This window comes from Balaenoptera borealis (genome assembly GCF_965194805.1).
Source record: "Balaenoptera borealis genome assembly, chromosome: 8".
NCBI classification, from domain to species: Eukaryota; Metazoa; Chordata; class Mammalia; order Artiodactyla; family Balaenopteridae; genus Balaenoptera; species Balaenoptera borealis.
The window spans coordinates 51,016,539-51,038,862 of record NC_138865.1 but is presented as its reverse complement, the minus strand read 5'-3'; the positions used below and the strand labels follow the sequence as shown (position 1 = coordinate 51,038,862).

General features: G+C 36.4%; 1 long non-coding RNA gene across 1 annotated transcript in view; it reads right to left on the bottom strand.

Annotated features, from left to right (window-relative positions):
• Positions 1-522: 522 nt before the first annotated feature.
• LOC309632784 overlaps positions 523-22,324 on the bottom strand; it is an 807,477-nt gene continuing 785,675 nt past the window's right edge. Inside the window, exon 2 of the long non-coding RNA XR_014247072.1 lies at positions 523-19,712. This is a non-coding gene — a long non-coding RNA (uncharacterized lncRNA). The remainder of the gene's footprint in view (positions 19,713-22,324) is intronic.

Genomic DNA, 22,324 nt, shown 5'->3' with positions numbered 1-22,324 from the left:
CTGACTTCACTTAGTATGGTAATCTCTACGTCCATCTATGTTGCTGCAAATGGCGTTATTCCATTCTTTATGGCTCAGTAATATTCCATTGTATATGTATACCACATCTGTCGATAGACATTTAGGTTGCTTCCATGTCTTGGCTATTGTAAACAGTGCTACAATATACATTGGGGTGCATGCATCCTTTTGAACCATGTTTTTCTCTGGATATATGTCCAGGAGTGGGATTGCTGGATCATATGGTAGCTCCATTTTTAGTTTTTTAAGGAACCTCCATACTGTTCTCCACAGTGGCTGTACCAATTTACATTCCCACCAACAGTGTAGAAGGGTTCCATTTTCTCCACACCCTCTCCAGCACTTATTGTTTGTAGATTTTTTGATGATGGCCATTCTGACTGAAGTGAGGTGATACCTCATTGTAGTTTTGATTTAAATTTCTCTAATAATTAGTGATGTTGATTAGTGATGTTCCTATGCCTGTAGGCCATCTGTATGTCTTCTTTGGAGAAATGTCTATGTAGGTGTTCTGCCCATTTTCTGAGGGATTTTTTTTTTTATATTGAGCTGTATGAGCTGTTTGTATATTTTGGAAATTAATTCCTTATCTGTCTCATCATTCTCAAATATTGTCTCCCAACCATAGGTTGTCTTTTCATTTTGTTTACGGTTTCCTTTCCTGTGTAAGAGCATTTAAGTTTAATTAGGTCCCATTTGCTTATTTTTGCTTTTATTTCCATTACTCTAGGACACAAATCCAAAAAAATATTGCTGCGATTTATGTCAAAGAGTATTCTGCCTATGTTTCTTCTAGGAGTTTTATAGCATCCGATCTTACATTTAGGTCTTTAATCCATTTTGAGTTTATTTTTGTATATGATGTTAGAGAATGTTCAAATTTTATTCTTTTACATGTTGCTGTCCAGTTTTCTCAGCACCACTTATTAAAGACACTGTCTTTTCTCCATCATATAATCTTACCTCCATTGTAGTAGATTAAGTCAACATAAATACATGGGTTTATTTCTAGGCTTTCTTTCCTGTTCCACTGATCTATGTGTCTGTTTTTGTATCAGTACCATACTATTTTGAGTACTGTTGCTTTGTGGTACAGTCTGATGTCAGGGAGCATGATTTCTCCAGGTCTGTTCTTTCTCAAGATTGTTGGCTATTTAGGGCCTTTTGTGTTCCCATATAAATATTAAATTTATTTGTTCCAGTTTTGTGAAAAATGTCATTTGTAATTTGATAGGTATTGCATTGCATCTGTAGATTGCCTTGGGTAGTATGGTCATTTCAACAGTATTGATTCTTCCAATCCAAGAACCAGTATATCTTTCCATCTGTTTGTGTCATCTTCAATTTCTTTCATCAGCATCTTAAAATTTTCAGAGTACTGGTCTTTTGCCTTTTTTAGATTTATTCCTAAGTTTTTTGTTTTTTTTTTTTTGATGCAATGGTAAAGGGGATTGTTCTTGATTTCTCTTTCTGATCTTTCATTGTTAGTGTATAGAAATGCAACAGATTTCTGTAATATTAATTTTGTGTCCTGCAACTTTACTGAATTCATTGATGAGCTCTAGTAGTTTTCTGGTGACGTCTTTAGGATTTTCTGTGTATAGTATCATGTCATCTGCCAACAGTGACAGTTTTACTTCTTCCTTTCCAATTTGGATTCCTTTTATTTGTTTTTCTTGTCTGATTGCTGTGGCTAGGACTTCCAAAACTATGCTGAATAAGAGTGGCAAGAGTGAACATCCTTGTCTTGTTCTCGATCTTAGAGGAAATGTTTTCAGCTTTTCACTGTTGAGTATGATGTTAGCTGTAGCTTTGCTTTATATGGCCTTCATTATGTTGAGGTATGTTCACTGTATGCCCACCTTGTGGAGTTTTTTTATCATAAATGGATATTGAATTTTTATCAAAAACTTTTTCTACATCTATTGTGATGATCATATAGTTTTTATTCTTCATTTGGGTAATGTGGTGTATCACATTGGTTTACAGATGTTGAAAAATACTTGCATCCTTGGGATTAATCTCACTTGATCATGGTGTATGATCCTTTTAATATATTGTTGGATTTGGTTTGGTAGTATTTTGTTGAGAGTTTTTTCATCTATGTTCATCAGTCATATTAGCCTGTAATTTTCATTTTTGTGATATCTTTGTCTGGTTTTGGTACCAGGGTGATGATGGCCTCACATAATAAGTTCAGAAGTATTCCTTCCTCTGCAATGTTTTTGGAATAGTTTCAGAAAGATAAGTGTTAACTCTTCTCTAAATGTTTGGTAGAATTCACCTGTGAAGCCATCTGGTCCTGGACTTCTGTTTGTTGGGAGTTTTTAAATTACTGATCAATTTCAGTAATGGTAATTAGTCTGTTAATATTTTCTATTTCTTTCTGGTTCATCTTGGGAGATTTTACCTTTTTAAGAATTTGTCCATTTCTTCTAAGTTGTCCATTTTATTGGTGTATAGTTGCTAGTAGTAGTCTATTATAATTCTTTGTATTTCTGTGGTGTCAGTTGTAACTTCTGCTTTTTCAGTTCTGATTTTATTGATTTCGGCCCTTTTTTTTTCTTGAGGAGTCTGGCTAAAGGTTTATCAATTTTGTTTATCTTTTAAAAAAACCAGCTTTTAATTTCATTGATCTTTTCTATTTTTTTAGTCTCTATGTCATTTATTTATGCTCTGATTTTTATGATTTCTTTCTTTCTATTACCTTCGGGTTTTGTTTGTTCTTCTTTCTCTAGTTCATTTAGTTGTAAGGTTAGGTTGCTTATTTGAAATTTTTCTTGTTTCATGAAGTAAGCTTGTATTGCTATAAACTTCCCTCTTTGAACTGCTTTTGCTGTATCCCATAGGTTTGGATTGTCACATTTTCATCTTCATTTGTCTCTAGATATCTTTAATTTCCTCTTTGATTTCTTCAGTGATCCATTGGTTGTTTAGTAGCAGGTTGTTTAGCCTCCATGTGTTTGTGTTTTTTGCAGTTTTTTTCTTGTAGTTGATTTCTAATCTCATAGTGTTGTGGTTGGAAAAGATGCTTGATAGGATTTCAGTTTTCTTAAATTTACCGATGTTTATTTTGTGGCTTAGCATGTGACCTGTCCTGGAGAATGTTTCATGTGCACATGAAAAGAATGTGTATTCTGCTGCTTTCACATGGAATGCTCTATAAATAGAGCATTCCATGTGAAGTATGTTATGATCTAATATGTTATTTTAGGACCTGTGTTTCCCTCTTGATTTTCTGTCTGAATGATCTGTCCATTGATATAAGTGGGGTGTAAAATCCCCTACTATTATCATGTTACTACTTATTTCTCCTTTTATGTCTGTTAATATTTGCCTTATATATTGAGGTGCTCCTATGTTGGGTGCATATATATTTACAGTTGCTATATCTTCTTGGATTGATCCCTTGATCATTATGTAGTGTCCTTCTTTGTCTCTTATAACAGTCTTTATTTTGAAGTCTATTTTGTGTGATATGAGCATTGCTACTTGGCTTTCTTTTGATTTCCATTTGCATGGAATAACATTTTCCCTGCCCTCACTTCAGTCTGTACATGTCTGCAGATCTGAAGTGAGTCTCTTTTAGGCAGCATATATGTGACAGGTCTTGTTTTTGTATCCATTCAGCCAGTCTATGTCTTTCGGCTGGAGCATTTAGTCCCTTTACATTTAAGGTAATTATCAATATGTATGTTCTTATTGCCATTTTGTTAACTGTTTTGGATTTATTTTTGTAGTGTCTTTTCTCCCCCTTTCTTGTTTTGTTCTCTTGTGATTTGATAACTATCTTTAGTGTTATGTTTGGATTCCTTTTTCATTTTTGTGTATACTATATATTTTTGGTTTGCAGTTACCATGAAATTTTTGTACAGCTGTCTATGAATATATATGTGATTGTTTTAAGTTGCTGGTCTCTTAATTTCAAATGCATTTTACAACCCTGCATTTGTACTCTCCTCCCTTCATGATTACTCTTCTTGATATCATATTTTACAACTAATTCTTTGTATATCTGTTAACTGCTTATTGTGGATACACATGATTTTACTACTTTTGTCTTTTAACGTCCCTACTACCTTTGTGTGTGGATGATTTCCTACCTTTACTCTATGTTCGCCTTTACCAATGAACTTTTTCATTTTGTAATTTTCTTGTTTCTAGTTGTGGCTTTTTCTTTTTTGCCTAGAGAAATACCTTTAACATTTGTTGAAAAGCTGGTTTGGTGATGCTGAATTCTTTTAGCTTTTGCTTGTCTGTAAAGCTTTCAATTTCATCATCAAATGTGAACAACAGCCTTGCTGGGTAGAGTATTCTTAGTTGTAGGTTTTTCCTTTTTATCACTTTAAATATATCATGTCACTCCCTTCTGGCCTGCAGAGCCTCTGCTGAAAAATCAGCTGATAACCTTATGGGAGTTCCCTTGTATGTTATTTGTTACTTTTCCATTGCAGCTTTTAATATTCTCTCTTTATTTTTAATTTTTGTCAGTTTGATTACATTGTGTCTTTGTGTGTTCCTCTTTGGGTTAATCCTGTATGGGACTCTCTGTGCTTCCTAGACTTGGATGACTATATTTTTCCCAGGTTAGGGAAGTTTTCAGCTATTATCTCTTCAAATATTTTCTCAGGCCCTTTCTGTCTCTCTTCTTCTTCTTCTGGGACCCCTATAATGTGAATATTACTGCATCTGATGTTGTCTTAGAAGTCTCTTAAACTGTCCTCATTTCTTTTCATTCTTTTTTTTTCTGTTCATTGGCAGTGATTTCCACTACTATGTCTTCTGACTCACTAATCAATTCTCCTCTATCATTAATCTACTATTGATTCCTTTTAGTGTATTTTTCATTTCAGTTATTGTATTCTTCATCTCTGTTTGGTTGCTCTTTGTATTTTCTAAAACTCTTTATTAAAAACTTTTAACTTCTCATTCTGTGCATCCATTCTTTTCTCGAGTTCTTTGATCATCTTTATGATCATTACTCTGAACTATTTCTTTGGTAGATTGCCTATCTCCATGTCACTTAGGTCTTCTTCTGGGATTTTATCTTGTTCCTTCATCAGAACATATTCCTCTGCTGCCTAATTTTGTCTATGTTTCTATTCGTATTTTTGTGTATGAGGTAGGTTAGTTAAGTTTCTCAACCTTGGAAAAGTGGCCCTCTATGTAGATGTCCTATGCATCCCAGTAGTGCAGTCCCCTCTCATCACCCAAGCTATGTACTCTAGGGGTTCCCCCTAACAGGGCTGCATGGGTCCTTCTGTTGTGGCAGGCTGACTGTGTGGACAGTCTGGTAGGCTTGGTTGGCCCCATAGTCCAGTTGGTTGCCAGACCCTGCCTTGTGTGGATGCTGCTGGCTGCTGTTTAGCAGGGCCTCGTTATGAGGTGGCTGGTGGTGGAACCCTAAGGGGCCCTGGGGATAGTGCTGGCTCACTGGTGGAGGAAATCAGAGTCCCAAAGGCTCTGGGGCTGTTGCCCACCCACTGGCAGGTGAAGCCAGGTCCTAGAGTTAGTACCAGACTACTGGCAGGCAAAGCTGGTTCCTGGAATCTGGCTGCAGGGCCCAGGGATCCCAGAGCTCACTTCAGACTGTTGTGTGGGGAGCGGTTCCTGATACCATTGTGTATGGGGTCCAGGGTGTCCCAAAGGTTGTGTTGGCCTCCTAGTAGACAGGGCCAGGGCCCAGTTGGTCCCAGAATAGTGTCTGGCCTGTGTTAGTAGACCCATTCCACAGGCTGTGGGATTGTAGTTTTCTTGCATCTAGTGTCTACCCCTGTTAGGTGAGGCTCATCTAGAGGCTTGTGCAGGCTTCCTGGCAGGAGGGACAGGTTCCTGTCCACTGGTGGGTGGAGCTGGGTCTTGGCTTTCCAGTAGGGAGGGCCATGTCTAGAGGCAACTGTGGGCTCAGGAAGCCTTTGGGCAGCCTGTCTGCTGATGGGTGGGGTTATGTCCCCACCCAGTTAGTTGTGTGGCCTGAGGCATCCCAGCACTGGTGCCTACAGGTTGTTGGATAGGGCCATGTCTTGGCGCTAATGAGCCAAGGTGTCAGCCACCAGCAGCAGCAGCAGCAGCATTCACATGGCTGAATGTTCCCAAATATGTTTGCCACAAGTGTCTATGTCCCTGGGGTGAGCCACAGCTCTCCCCGCCCCCACCTCTCCAGGAGACTCCCCAAGACCAGCAGGTAGGTCTGGCCCAAGCTCCTATCAAATTACTGCTTTTGTCCTGGGTCCCAATGCATGTAAGCTTTTGTGTCTGCCTTTTAAGAGTGAAGTCTCTATTTCCCCCAGTCCTGTGGGGCCTTCGGTTAAGCCCCACTGGCCTTCAAAGCCAAATACTCTGGGGGCTCATCTTCCCAGTGCCATACCCCTGGGCTAGGGCACCTACGTGGGGCTCAGAACTCTCACTCCTGTGAGAGAACTTCTGCAATATAATTATTCTCCAGTTTGTGGGTTGCCCCATCCAGGGAGGTATGGATTTGATTATATCATAACTGCACCCCTTCTACCCATCTCATTGTGATTTCTTCTTTATGTCTTTAGTTGTAGAAGATTTTTTCTGGCAGGTTCCAGTCTTTTTCATCAATGGTTGTTCTGCAGGTAGTTGTGATTTTGGTGTGCCCATGAGAGGAGGTGAGCTCTGGCTCTTTCTACTCCACCATCTTGGCCACTCTCTTGCCAGAAAATATTTTGATAAATCACTGGAGACTGAAGATAAGGTGCTGAGGGAGCCCGAGCAACAATAGCAAAGGAGATGATTTTTTTACTAAACATTTTGTTGCTTACTCTGTGCCAAGAACTATTCTAAGTGCTAATACATGTTAACTCATTTAATTACTGTAACTATATTTATGAGATATGAGTTATTTTCTGCTCCATGTTACAGGTGATGAGACTGAGGTATAGAGGTTAAGTGACTTATCCAAGGTCATGCCACTGTAGGCAGTGCTACGATTTGAACCAAGCAAGCCTCAACCCACAGTCTATGCCTCAACCAGCATGCAATACTGACTTCATCTGATAAAAAATTTTGTAGGTGTTTGTTGTTTGTCTGTTTTTTCTATATAAAAGAAAGTGGAAATGGGGAAAAAAATGAAGCAGGAAGAGACAGGAACCAGAGGAATGGCAAAACGCCTGAGGATGATGAGACCCAGGCTCTGCTTTCAGAGGTGGTATGACTGAAATGTTTTTTAAGAATGTTACTGAGTACAATCTCATACTGCTCACTGCACAACAGGCCAGTAAATTGAGAGACAAGTAGTGGGGAAGAAATAGCAACTTTATGTGGAAAGCCAGGAGACTGAGAAGATGGTTGACTAGTGTCCCAGAGAGCCATTCTACCCAAGTTAGGATTCAGGCTTCTTTTATACTAAAAGGGGAGGGGATATAGTTGGTTGTTGTAGATTTCCTGGTGTCAGAGTCCTTTGTTCTTGCAGCTGACCAAGTAGATCAGGTCATGATGTTCCTGTAAACCTCCAACAGGACAAATGTTCTTCCCTATTACAAGAATAGGAGTGTTTTATATGAAATGTTACATTCTTTTATTTTTCAGTGCATATTATGGTCCCTCCTCCTCATGCCCAAATCAACAGTAAATCTAAAATCACAAAGTCTTGTAGAAAACAGCAAAGGGGCAGAGTTTTACACCTGGGTTAATGTGGTACAGAATGGAGATTTCACAGGGACAAAAAAAAAAACAAACCCCACAAAAAAAGCAAGAGCCCAGAAATAGAGGTGATCAGCTGCTCATAATCCCAGGTAGTCTCAGAAATCTTGAATCAGGCTATGGAATTGTATTGATAGTTCAAATAATCTTTTGTATATCTCAAGAGGAAGGGAGTTCCAACTCACACTTGCATTTCACTTTTTAAAAAATTTTTTATTGAAGTATAGTTGATTTATAATGTTGTGCTAATTTCTGCTGTACAGCAGAGTGACTCAGTTATACACGTATATACATTCTTCTTTTATTTTCCATTATGGTTTATCCCAGGTGATTCTATATGGTTCTCTGTGCTATACAGTAGGACCTTGTTTATCCATTCTAGATGTAATAGTTTGCATCTACTAACCCCAAACTCCCAGTCCATCCCTCTCCCTCCCCCCATCCCCCTTGGCAACCACAAGTCTGTTCTCTATGTCTGTGAGGCTGTTTCTGTTTTGTAGATAGGTTCATTTGTGCCATATTTTAGATTCCATATATAAGTGATATCATATGGTATTTATCTTTCTCTTTCTGACTTACTTCACTTAGTATGATAATCTCTAGTTGCATCCATGTTGCTGCAAATGGAATTATTCCATTCCTTTTCTTAGCTGAGTAGTGTTCCGTTGTATATATGTACCACATCTTCTTTATCCATTCATCTGTCAATGGACATTTAAGTTGCTTCCATGTCTTGGCTATTGTGAATAGTGCTGCTATGAACATAAGGGGGCTTGCATCTTTTTGAATTATAGTTTTGTCTGGGTATGTGCACAGGAGTGGTATTGCTGGATCACATGGTATCTCTATTTTTAGTTTTCTGAGGAACTTCCATACTGTTTTCCATAGTGGCTGCACCACTATGCTGAAAGCATTTCATTTTAAGTTAGGAAAATTATTCCATTTTCTCCACAATAAACTGAGGATGGTGGTGGACTATATTAGCCAATTTTAACAATGAAGCACCATGTCCAGCTTGAGAAATATCATGAATACCTATTTTAGTTATAACAGGAAATTACATGAACACTTTTAAAGTTAAGGTAAGATGAATAAACAAAAATACTTTCAAAGATTTTCCTTTATCTGTGGACAACTCAGTTTCCTTTGGATAGATAATTCCCATTCCAGTTTAATTTCAATCATTAGACTGTGTTTGCTTTATCATAAAGCTATATTTCCATGAGGCATAAGTAAATCATTTTCTTTCATCTATAAAGCCAAGATTTTCCTTTCTCTTATATGTGGCACTACAGTCCAAACAAGGACAGGCTGGCTGAATGAGGGCCATTTCCAGGCTGATGACCTAGTTTCCTGTGTACACTGGCTGTTATTGTGAATTTGAGGCCATTTGAGTCCCTGAGGGTTCCCAGACAAAGACTTAGCAGGTGGGCTTCCTGGTAGTGTCAATGAGAACACTAATAAACTTGTCTCAGATGGATGATATTCTGTGCATATCTTTGCTTTTCCTTGCTCTTCCAAGGAAGTGCCTCCAGGAGACAATTGATCCAGCTCACCACTTATAGTGCTCCCCATTGGTTTGTGGATGTTTCCACAGACTTATTTGTTGCACATACAACTAACTTTTTTGGTTGCTTCCTCTTAGTTGCCACAGATTTAAAAAAAAAAAAAACAGTGAGGAACTTCAGTGATTTTAAAAAGAAGACATTTTTATTCATTCATTCAATAATTCATACATTTTTATTGAGGATTCAATATGAGCTTAACCCTATGCTAGGCACTCTGGGGTGATATAGATAATAATAATAGTATTTATTGTTTGCCACTGTGACAAGGGCTTTAAATTCACCATCATGTTTAACCCTCACTACAACCATATCAGATATATTGCTGAGGCATGAACTAGGAAACAAGCTCAGAAAGATTAAGAATTTTGCATGAGTCCAAACAGCCTCTAGGTTGCAAAGACTAGGTTTGTCTCTGGTTATGTGACGCCAGGATTCATTCTCTTAATACTTCTAGTAATAAGTGGTTCTGGCCCTCAAGAAGTTTATAGTTTAGAGATGTACAGAACTCAGTTTAAGAGAAATCAGAATGCACTAAGTGCTATAATAATGGCATGATCAAGGTGCATTAACAAGACAGACTGAAATAATTCCACACTTTGCACTTTTCACTGGGGACAATGGAAATTACTCCAAGTCCTTCAGACAAGAAAATGCAAGGGCAAGTTTGGGACAGCATAGAGTTCACTCTAGGAAAAGCATGAGGAGTTGAGTGTGATGCTTGGAAATACGAGTTGTGGCCAAATGAAGAAGTGTCTTGGATTTTACAATCACAATTAGAAAACGTCAATGTGTGGTGGCTTCCAGACATGAACACTAAGGAAAACTCCACCTTTAACCCAGCTTCTCACGTCAGTGCGTACACTGTCTATTAATTAAGGCCACCAGGTTTTGTGAATTTCTTCTATTTTGTGTATCTTTCTTTCTCTGTCTAGTTAACGTAGACTGGATTTCACTAAATTACATGGACAATCCCATGTAATTCTAGGTCATGAGGTGTAACAAGCCACAACTATATTCTTGTATTCCCCTTAGGTTCAAAGTTTAGGTTACCTAATTGGTGGTTGAGACAATGTCCAATTTCCCTTGATAATTATGTGAACAAGAACTGAAATCAAGCTCTTTCACCTTTCTGATTCTGTTCTCATATGTTGAAGAATAAAAAGGGAAAAAAAGGAAGGAGGGCTAGATATATCAAAGAGTTCTCTGGTACACATAAATACTCCTGTTTGTGTGTGTATGTGTGAAAGAGAGAGAGAGAAAGTGGATATATATGGTTTCCCCTTTCCCCTGTATTATGTAAGTAAGCTAAGCATATCCATAATAATAGGATAACCAGTATTTTCCTCTTTTAGTGAAGACTTTGAGTTAATCTTTTTGTTTAAGGAAACAACAACATGGAGAGAGAAGAGGTAACAGAAATTAGAATTTAAAAACTAAACATTTTATTATATGTGTCTTGAAGTAACTCATTGAAGTGTCTGATTGTTCATTCTTCAAATATATTTCCTGTTCTTGGCTTTTTCGGAATGCTATGGCTTTGATAGAACTTTGTAATGTATATCTACATTAGACTCTGTTCATAGAATTTCTTAAAACTTCATATGTGCCCAATGGAGTGTGCGTAGGAAAATGGTTTTCACCCTTGCAAATCTATTCATTAGGGAGTTTTAAGATTTTGCCTTTTAAAATCAATGCCTTTCTGCCTTGCTGAGTCCTACCAGTTAACACAGAGTGAAGTTTTTTCTTCAGGAGGCCAAGATAGGGCCGGGCAATGGGGGGTCTCCTGTTTGTCTCTGTGTGCAAAGCTGATATGGAGCAGAATTAATTCTGTAGTGCTACTGGATGACCTCTCCTTAGCCCTTCCTTGGGGAAAGGCAACGTTTCAAAGGTACCCATTTTGCCTCATAAAAGAGAAGTTAATCCTAGTAAAAGTGGTGCTTTCTTTCCTAAACATTTATGGACCGTGGAGTATATGCTAATAGCTATTATACTATTTTTGCTATGGTGACAGCAATGCGTTGTCATCTAAATCCTTGTGCATGCATAATATCAGAGGCATGGTACCAATAGGACAAACCACATCAGGGCGGGGAGTTAAGTTGATGTCAGTTCCCTCGTTTTGTTTTAATATCCTGCTGAAATGTCTCTGAAGTCTCACAAGAGACTTTGCTTTGATCAACATCTTTCAACCTTCAAAGGCATCCTGGAGGTGTTTGTGAGACAGCTGCTTGCTGAAATAACCTTGATTGCTTGTTCTAAGAATTGTCAGTATATGCCTCATAGATTTGTGGGGAGTCTCTACCAAAAACTGCTGACACTGGTACCCAAGTTCAACTATACTCACTGTACTAAGCCCCCCCACTATCTTTCATGAGTGACACCTCAATTTTTTGTGTGCACAAATGTGCTTAAATGCAAGTCATCTAAAATACTACCCATTTTCTTATTCTAAATATTCACATAATTTTTCTTGTACAAAAGTAACACATGCTCAGTTATAGAAAAATTGAAAATTCACAAATGAGACACAAGGAAAAATATCCTCTCTGAGACCACTACTGAAACATAAGAGTACTTCTCTAGTAATCTGTAATGTGAATGATTTTTGTTTTGTGTATTATTATTAAATATAATTGTAGTAAAAATGTATACAGAATAGAGTGTACCAGTTTATTTTTAACTAATTACATAAAATATGCCTTTCAATGGTGAAAAAATTCATCCTGGTGTTACATTGACTCTCTGATGAAAACTTCCCTTATTCCATTAGCATTCTTATATTTTACTGTTTCAGTTCCTCAAGCATTACCAATACTCTCTGTTGTGGAAAAGGAAAAAAGCCAAGTTAAGTGGTTGGACACTTGAAGAATTGTTGGTTTGGAACACATAAAAATCAACTTCTGAATTGTAGTTTCTTTTTTTATTATTGCACATAAAACACACTAGTCTTCAAAGTATTCTGATTCACTGGACTGTGTATAGAGAAAGTGAGTTTTGCAGTGACTGTTGGAATGCTCCCAGAGAAGAGATTATCAAGGTGATGGGTGGAAGATAATTAGCAGCTACCTGGAATGGACTGTGGAATAGTAATAGGGAGATATTGAAAGCCATATGAAGGAATTGGAGGAAAAAAAGCCATAGAGACTTAGAAATTTATGTAAACATAATAGTGAAAGAATAAGAATAGGAGGAGGACAAGGAACTGATATTTTGATTTATTACCTGGGCCAGGTACTGTGATAGTCCCTTTCCAAATATTACCTCTTTTAATCTCTACAATTATGCTGTAAAGTAGAGTGATACAGTGAAACACAGAGATGTAAAGTAACATGACCATTTTCTTGTAGCCAAGAGTGACAAAAAGCTGTCAGGTAGATTTTCAAAACAAACTGAATCACGTTTTTAGTTTTTTGTATTTTTGTTTTTTTAAGCAACTTTATTGACAGATAATTCATATACCAATGCAATTTGGCCATTTAATATGTACAGTTCAAGGGTTTTTAGTAGATTCAGAAAATTGTGCAAACTTCACTACTGATTTTAGAATGTCTTCATCCCCCTAAAAGAAGTGTACCCATGAGAAGTCATTCCCCATGCTTCCCTTCCCCAAGCCTCTGGCAACCACTAATCTACTTTCTGTCTCTGTAGATTTGGGTTCATCCATGTTGTAGCATGTATTTGTATTTCATTTTGTTTTATTGCTGAGTAGTTTTCTATAGTATGGATATGTCACACTTTGTTTATCCTTTTATCAGGTATGGATATTTGGGTTGTTTCTGCTTATTGGCTATATTGTGGGGTTTTTTTTAAATTGAGGCAACATTGGTTTATAACATTATATAAGTTTCAAATGTACAACATTATATTTCTATTTCCAAAGACCCTACAGCATGCTTACCACCAAAAATTTAGTTTCCATCCGTCTCCATACAGTTGATCCCCTTTACACATTTTGCACTGCCCCCAGCCCCTTGCCCTCTGGTAGCCATTATTATGGTCTCTGTATTCATGTGTTTGTTTTTGTTTGTTCATTTGTTTTGGATTGTCTGTTTTTTATATTCCATATATAAGTGAAATCATATGGTATTTGTCTTTTTGAATTGATAATAGCTAAGGTTTTGCAACGTCTGTTTGAAGTTAATATTTTATTTCAAATTAAAAATAATCAAGAGTTCCCCTTGCTCCAGACGCTTTTATCTTCCTTCTCGCAGAAGCTACTACTCTCATGCATGTCTCCTATCTTTCCACCTTATTTTTTAATGTATTACATAATTTTGAAATGTTTGTTTTTAGCTGCATATTTTTGTACTGAAAAATAGATAACTATTTTAAAGAAGGTAGCACGAGGAACTCAAATATTGAAAAGCAACCAGTTAGACAAAAATGTAGGAGAGACACTCTACTAGAAATTCATGTCAAGATAATCTTTGCCAGATCCATAAATTGAATTCATCTTAGCAAATTCCTATATGGCACATCAAGATAACTTTAATGTTTAAAAAAATACTTAGCAACATTTCTGTTCTGTTGTAATTTTCATTTATGAGAAATAAATACATTATAAATAAAATAAGAAATTAGAATTCAAAATGATTCACATTGGTAATATGTTTTTACAGGAGAATTGCTTGCAAAAAGTACCTAGCACGATCTCTATTATTTTGTTATCTAAGATAACATATGGAAGTTATATTTTTTTAATTGCTTAAGAATTCCAAACACGAAGACATGAAAGCAGTTTTTAACTATTTTGATAAAATCATGTTTCGTCTAAACACACAAAATATAAAATAGAACCTTTTACATTTCTTTTTCATCAAAACTGTTTTTTTCTTACATATTTATTTAATGTGAATTAACAAATGGAAGAGGCAATATAATTTTATACATTGTGGATATGTTGGATATGGTATTTAATTAACTTTATGTTATTAGATACTATACTGATATGATTTTAAATATTTGGCTTATAATCTATATAACCCATGCCAAAAGCTTGAAATTAATGAGAAATTTCCACAGTTGTTCACTCAAATTATTATTATCAAACTGTTTAACAAGTTAAAAAACAAAATCAAAAGGCAAAAAACAAACACGCTGAATCGGAGGCTCTCCAAGGCCTTCCTCTCCTGAAATGTCATGACTAAAGGATTCTCCGCTTTCCTCCACCCACGAACTGAAGGCCTTGACAGAAAGAAATGGAAAAGAGAAGATATATAATGGCTCTGGTTAGATTCACTCATGAGGTATAAATCTAAGGGAAAAGACTGGATTATTTTTAAGAAAATCTATGGACCCTCAACTCCACATGAACTTACTTGGACAAAACACTATAAAAAAACAAAATGTTAAACTCAGTAGTTACACATAACACTAGTTCTCAAAACTATTTTGACTAACAGAACTTTAAATTTCCCTGACAACATTTCTAATATTACAATTTATTTTAATTTGTATTTTCTGCGATGTTGGCTAGTCAACAAAGTTAAAATGTGTAGCATTTGGTAAACCTGAAATGGCACAAAATGACTGATGCCATCTGACCTTTCTCTGGATTGAATTTCCTGTTGTATTTTGGGAAAGGTAGTGACTGTGCTAGATAAGTAATTAATGCGCTCTGGTGTGAGAATTAGGAGAATTATGGAGAAATATATTAAAGGGTTGAATTCAGCATTATCACAAATTAGCTAATCTAGTCTTTTGGCACAAAATAAGCAGCCTGCTTTGTACACACTTGGAAGGTTTTAAAAACAAATCAATATAGCCATACACTCAGGACTATGCTAAAGAGAGCTGCTGATACACACACACTGCTCCTCCACAGTGGGCCCATTGTGGAGAGCTGCCACATCCAAAGCACCTTCCAGCTGTTGGAGGAACCCACCAGAGGAGCGAGTGCAGATGCAGACACCCTCAGTCAGATAATTACCTTGATTAAGATTCTCAGAATTAAACGGAGTTTAATCAAGGACCCTGTGACATTGTGAAAGCGCCAGTTTCCTGGGCTTGCCCTCCTTTTCTGCGGATGGTGAGTTGCCAAACAAAATCAAAAGAGTCTTAATTACAAGGATGAGAGGCAAAATCAAAAGGGAATGAGAGAATCTGACTTTTGTGATGGAGATGGACCTGCACCAATCCCAGCAAACTCAGCTCTGTTCTGCGTGGAGAGAGCAACAACGCATCACAGCTGAACACCATCAACATTCCTGACAATTCGAAGGACTGAATTAGTAGCTATGCCAATATATTTGGTTGGTGCTAATACTGAATTCTCTTACGATACAATGATGTATGTGAACTTTTAGGAAATATTTGGGCTGATATTAGAAAAAAAAACCCATGCCACTCCAGTTGTTACTAAGAAAGCATGACTCAGCCTAAATCTAAACTAAACCATTATTGGAAATAAATGCCCACATAAATGGAAAGCCTGAGAATCAGTGATACAGGGAGGTATAACTTTTTTTCAACTTTCTTGCTTTCTCTTAATTTGAATTTGGATCACAAATAGAAGTGATTATAAAACTGATCCATTCCATAAATATGTCAATAGCTCCTAAAGTCCACTCACTACAACACTAATGTTCTTTTCGTGTAAGTTGCTCCTAAGCCTTTTCCGCTGTTCTGAATGTCTATACTTGGTCTTTTGATGTGCAGGACCTTGTATTGATTTCTTTAGTTTTATTTTCATAAAATTTGGCCTGGTATTATAAATAACGTCAAAGAGTCATCATTTATTGGTGCTAATTAATTTGGTGCAAGCACTCTGGGGATAGAATATTATAAAAATCATTGTACCCCCTCCCCAAGTCATACTTACGATAATATATCTTCACACATAAATTTCATATTTGTAATAATATTTTGTAAAGTAAACATAAATCCATCCCTGTCTATTTTCCTATTATTTACCATTATTTTAAGCCACAAATGCAAACATTTCGTGGATAATCGATTTCCCTACAGGCTTTCCTCATGTCAATGCTCTGCAATTTCTATTTCTAGGATCATTATTTTATTTTTTTATTACTTTTCTTAGTACTTCAAAGATTTCCTTTGAACTGCTCTTCATATACTCCCTCTCGGCTGGCATCTAAAGTTTTACATTTTCTCTTTTTCTCAGATTTTATACCATTACTCTCCTATATTCCAATATCTTCTTATTCTTCTGACTTAATCTTACATTTTCTTCCATTCATGCATCTGGAATGATCTGGAAATAGTTTCCATTACTATACCTCTGTGAACTAAAAAGCTAACTCTCTGACCATATGGCTTTTAATTGCTTTCCCCCACCAAGACCCATCTCTATACAGCATTTTTGCAACTATTGCTCATTCATGCTTTGTTTTCCTTCTACTTCTTCCTCTATAATTTGCTATCTTATTTTTCACAAGATGATACACAAAGCCTGAATATCACTATCAATGAAAGAAATTGAATCTGTTATTAAAATAAACCTTCCCACAAAACCAGTGTTAATATTTTCTATAATAGTAATATTATTATAGAAAAGACATGCAATATTTATTGTTTTATATTATATGGTTATGTTATAATTATTAGTTCTATAATAGTTATTTGTTAATCATAAAATAATTTAAGGTATAAATTAATAAATTAACTATACATAATTAATATTACATAAAAAGTATAATTTCATGTATTATGTTACAGGTTTATTATTACCTATATATTGTTTATTTTGTACCAGATATTTTACATATATCATCTCATTTAATACAACCATTCTGTGAGCTAGGTGTTATTATCTCCACTTTATTGATGAAGAAATTAAAGAACAAAGAACTTAATTACCTTGCCTAAACTCACACAGCTAGAAAGAGGCACAGCTGGCTCTAGAGTCCTTTGAGATGGATTGAGTTTAGAAGGTGGAAGGAAGGATTTTGAGAATATTCAAGTGTTTCTAGCTATGGTGTCCTGTGTAAGGTGTTACCATTCATGAGTTTAAGAAAAAGTAATAACCAACCATTCAAGTTCTACATGTTTGTAAAACTCTTGCTAAGTGCCAGATAGTGTGTTCTGAACAGTTCACAATATTATATTTTTTTCACACCAACTCTTAGATGTGAGAGAAGTGAGACCCAAAGATATTCAATAATTTACTTTCACTAGATTATGCAGCTAGCAAATGAAAAAGGCAGAATTCAGATTCATGACTCCTGAGTCTTTCACTTTTAACTACAATATTTTGGAAAAATCAACCTATGCTGAAAGTGGGATGTCTTCTTGTTATCTAGATAAATAGCCTTCTGCTTTGAACCTCAAAATCAGTTACAGTTTTTGGGAATATCAGTTTTCAGGTAGTCACGAAGCCATATTTATTGTTGATATGCTCCATTCTGTTTGTGTAGAAAAAAGATCTGCCATTTTATTTTTAGGAAAGTGCAATAAATCTAATGAGAGACGTATTAAAGCTGACGGCACATTTCCAGAGTTGACACGCCAAGAATTCAAGTTCACCTCTAACCTCTTAGGTAGTATATAATTCAAACTGAAAATAAAAGAACATCTTGGTATACAAGTTCAGTTTTTAGTGTAGAGGGAAGAAAAGGGATGATGTCAGAAGAGAAGAAAGATTTTGAGTACTTTACAGCTGGTGACATCTGAATTGTTTTGTGAACTCTGTTCTGGACCTAACAGCAAAACTCAAAACAAATGAAAAAAGTGCATTTCTGCCCATTTCAATAGGGACATTGAGAAATCCAGCCACCTCATCCCTGTTATAGTTGCTAGCAGGAGATGACAGCTGTGCCACTACCCTGGCCAGGACCAGGGCCCACACTGCAGTAACAAGGGATCTACACATCCATACAGTGAGCTCGAGGGTATCAAGAGAGGGAGAGTGGAGACTTCAATGTGACCAAGTGACCACTGATTGCCGTGCCTGGGCAAGAATCCATGGGGCCCTGCCAAGAGGCCCAGAGGCAGAGGCTCAGAGTCTACATCAGTGATAGCAGGGAGAACAGGAGGTTTGCTTCTTTCCATGATCCCGTGCATCCTATTGAACTGCCCTGGCTGCTGTGGCCTGAGCAAACACATTAGTAATTGGCCATTCTTTCCCGTCACCGAACAATTTTTCTGACTTCCACATATCCAATTCTAGTCAGTCATTCTAAAACTTGCTCCAGAATTCCTAAGTATCTAATGTAAAATCAGGATTCCTTTTTATAGAGGATACATACTAAGACCTGGATTTATACTGCAGTGTTTTACTACTGTGAGCCACAAGCTAATATTTTCCAAATTATGTTTATTTAACCTATAATTTCACTAGCCTCTTTGATAGTTAAAAAATAACGAAGTTATGCATGCGCATAATTAGATATGATAAATGCTCAGAGAAGTATATAATGAGAGGTTAAACTGTCCCACAACCCCATACCCCTGAGTCTCTCTTCTCAAAGGGAGCCACTATTAACAGCTACTTCTGTAAGTCCAGAAACAGTTTCTGTGCATATAGCTGCGTATGTCAATTTTAAAACATAAAGAATGCTTATACTAGACTCACTTTTCTACACCAAACTTTTCACTTAATGCATCCTGAAGGTTTTTATTCAAATCAACATATACTTATCTACAGCATTTCAGTAGTGTCTATGTCATGTGAACATATCATAATGCACTTAACAAGCCCCTATTTACAGTGACTTACTGGAACTATATTTGTTCTTACAAAGAGAGCTATAATCGAAATAGTATACTAATATCTTGGTATACTTTATTATATATATTTCAAATTTGGTAAATATTGCCAGATTCATTTGAGAGTAGGTTTTATCCAGTTCCAATTTCACCAGAGCTTCATGCACTGTTGGTGAAATTGGAACCAGATGAGGCTTTCTTTCCTCCCAAAACTGATATTATTAACCTTTAAAACTCTTATTTAACTGATTAAAACATTAGAATGTGATAATTGATAATATTGGTAATATATGGCAGAAAGCTGAGGCTTTGAATATAATAAAAATAATAGTAACAGATGAGTACACCAGGTTTGTTCATTAATTTCAAACTATAGTTTATGTTTCATGGATTAATTGTGGGTTTTTTCCCAATATGATATTGGGGTATTTAAAAAGTGAGAGAAAAAAATCACTTCAAATTCTTTTGAAATTCAATAAGATAGATTTTCCTCCTGTTATGGATTGTATATTTTCTACACCTTCCTTAACAAATCAGCATGGAGTTATATAAGAACCCCAAATATTGAATTTTCTGGAAAATTGAATATTTGTCTTAGAAAGGAAAAATGACATAGTCACTAAGGATGGTTAAATGAATTTACAAATAAGAAATACATTTTATCACATCATAGGATGTATTTCATTGACATGAAGCTCTTACTATATTGATTTTAGAAAATAATTTTTATTGTGCATTTGTACTTTTTTTTTTAATTTATGGCTCTGTTGGGTCTTCGTTTCTGTGCGAGGGCTTTCTCTTTTTCCCCCCGCGGCGAGCGGGGGCCACTCTTCATCGCGATGCGCGGGCCTCTCACCGTCGCGGCCTCTCTTGTTGCGGAGCACAGGCTCCAGACGCGCAGGCTCAGTAGTCGTGGCTCACGGGCCTAGTTGCTCCGCGGCATGTGGGATCTTCCCAGACCAGGGCTCAAACCCGTGTTCCCTGCATTGGCAGGCAGACTCTCAACCACTGCGCCACCAGGGAAGCCCGCATTTGTACTTTTTTAAACAGCATATTCACTGGAGAAAGAAGAATCAAGGAGAGAAAGAGTTTTGGAGGGAGAGGAAGAGGAAAAGATGTCAGTGGAGTGAGTAAAAGGGAGGGATAGAAAGAGAGAAATACTTGTGTGAAATGTTTTCATTTCCTTGTGGGATTCCCTTTACTTACCAACAGATATTTCTTTCTGATATAGATTCATGCTGAATAATCCCCATGTATAACATTGTTTTCTGAATTTTGGTTTGATTTTGATGAAGCTGATACCTGAGTAGACTGTTTCCCATTTGGGGGATTATCAGGTATAAGTCAACAGAAAACAAAATGCTAAAATGAAAATGAATGATAACAGAATATACTTCAGACAGTTCAGCTTCAAGGAATTCTCATCTCATCTGAAGTGATCACATATGAAATGAACAAAGATTTATACACCATTACTTTTGTGTTAAATAATACAGGGCACTCTAATGTTGTGCAAATGGATAAACATGTGTTAAAAAAAAGAAACAGCAGGCCAAAATGGAGTCACTTGTGCTAAGCCCCAGGTCAGTAAAACAAGACTTAATACCTAACCTAATTATAGTTTCAGCCTCTCCTAGAAAGGTAATCTTAACCAGTCAGTCTGGAATTTCCTGGCAGCACTAGTGAGGTAGTCCATGTGATAGACCCTTGCCTTCCCCCAAAGGAAGATGATCTTACCTGAAATAATCCTCTTTTTTTGTTTATGACTACCTTGTCCCTCCCACTTTCTACCTTTAAAAAAACCTTTTCTGCAGCTCTTTGAAGCTCCTTCTAAATGAGTAAGTGTTACCCCAGGGGAGGGGATCTTGACTCTATCAGTTGCTCCTTCTGTTCCAGTAACATTACATGGCCCATCAAACTTACCTAAAGTAATACTCTTAGTTTATCACTCTAAAACAGTCACAGTACTACAGCGGACGTCTCAAAACAACTAATACAGAGGTTCATATTGGCTACTGTGACTCCATTTTGAACTACTTAACATAGCGTAAATCCTATATTTCACACAAGATGACCAGGAATCATAACACAAAAGAAATTATGTCGTAACAAGTACAGAGCACTTAATTCTTGTCAAAGGAAATAGACTGAGGCTGTACAGAAAAAAAGCTATATTTATTGTGGATATTTCAGCACTGAGTGGCAGAAAGGTCATGATTCCCATTTCCAAGGCTTACCACGTTGAACTGGATTGTTTAACTCATATTTTAATGTGAAGGACAAGGTCATTTTTTAAATCTCCAAATATCTCTTTCTTTTAAATTCATAAAACTAAATTAAGCTCAAATTCTAATCACCTGAAAATTTTTAATTCCTTTGCTTGCAGTTTTTGGTAATTCTCAAAATAATATGCTTAGTGTTCAAGCTCAGCCCATTGAAATGGTTTCAGCCCATTTCAATTCATGAACACATATTCTAACAAGAATATAATGTCTCCTTGGTATTGGTTTGAGGGAAATGTGACATCAGATTCTTCTTTGGGTGTTCTATAAAGGGATTTTATTTGAGAGAGAGTGTTTCAAAAGAATGTGTTTGACCTGAGGCATATCTGAAGTGGAATAATGGAGACATGAGTCAAAATAAGCTATTCTGTTACCTAAAACATTTCCCCAAATCTCCCACTGGTAAAATAATGATATTTTGATTCTGAAAACTAGGTCCACTCTGGTGGGAAAAGGCAGAGTCATAAGATCATTGCTTCTATATTTCCTAAAGTCTTATGATACCAGAAAAAATGTCACATTTTTCCCATTTGAGAACTCAAGTTAAAATGTTTTAAAAATAGAAAATAGTGACAACTTTATTGTTTTTTAGATTTGAGGCAAGTACTTAAAAACTTTATTATGTTTTAGATTTGGGTCAAGCACAAAAAAAGTTAAACCTTTTTATAATGTTTGTCTCTATAAGACAACACAGTTATGTTTTGGTTAACCTTACATTGACCATGGGCATGATGGGAACCTCTGAATTTACAGCTGCACTTAGACCACTCATCACCCTTGGGCAAGCTAATAAGCCTCAATTTCTCCATCTTTACTTCACAGATTTAAAATGAGGATTAAAATGTGATCATACGTATATAGCATGACCATTATGTAGAAGAACTTCAACAAATGCGAATTCCCTTTCACCTTGTGAAAAGATTCCAGGGACATCATCACCCAGATGATTAATAAAAGAGAAAATCACTGTGATCCTCTGCCCCAATTACAAAGCTGTAGGTTCCTGAAATGCACTGCAAGATGCAGTAAGTTTAGACAGTTGCATTCATCTGTTCAAACAGCTGGCAATTGACCACCTTTCCCCACTAGCTAACCTGATTGAAGTAACATAGTATAACGTTT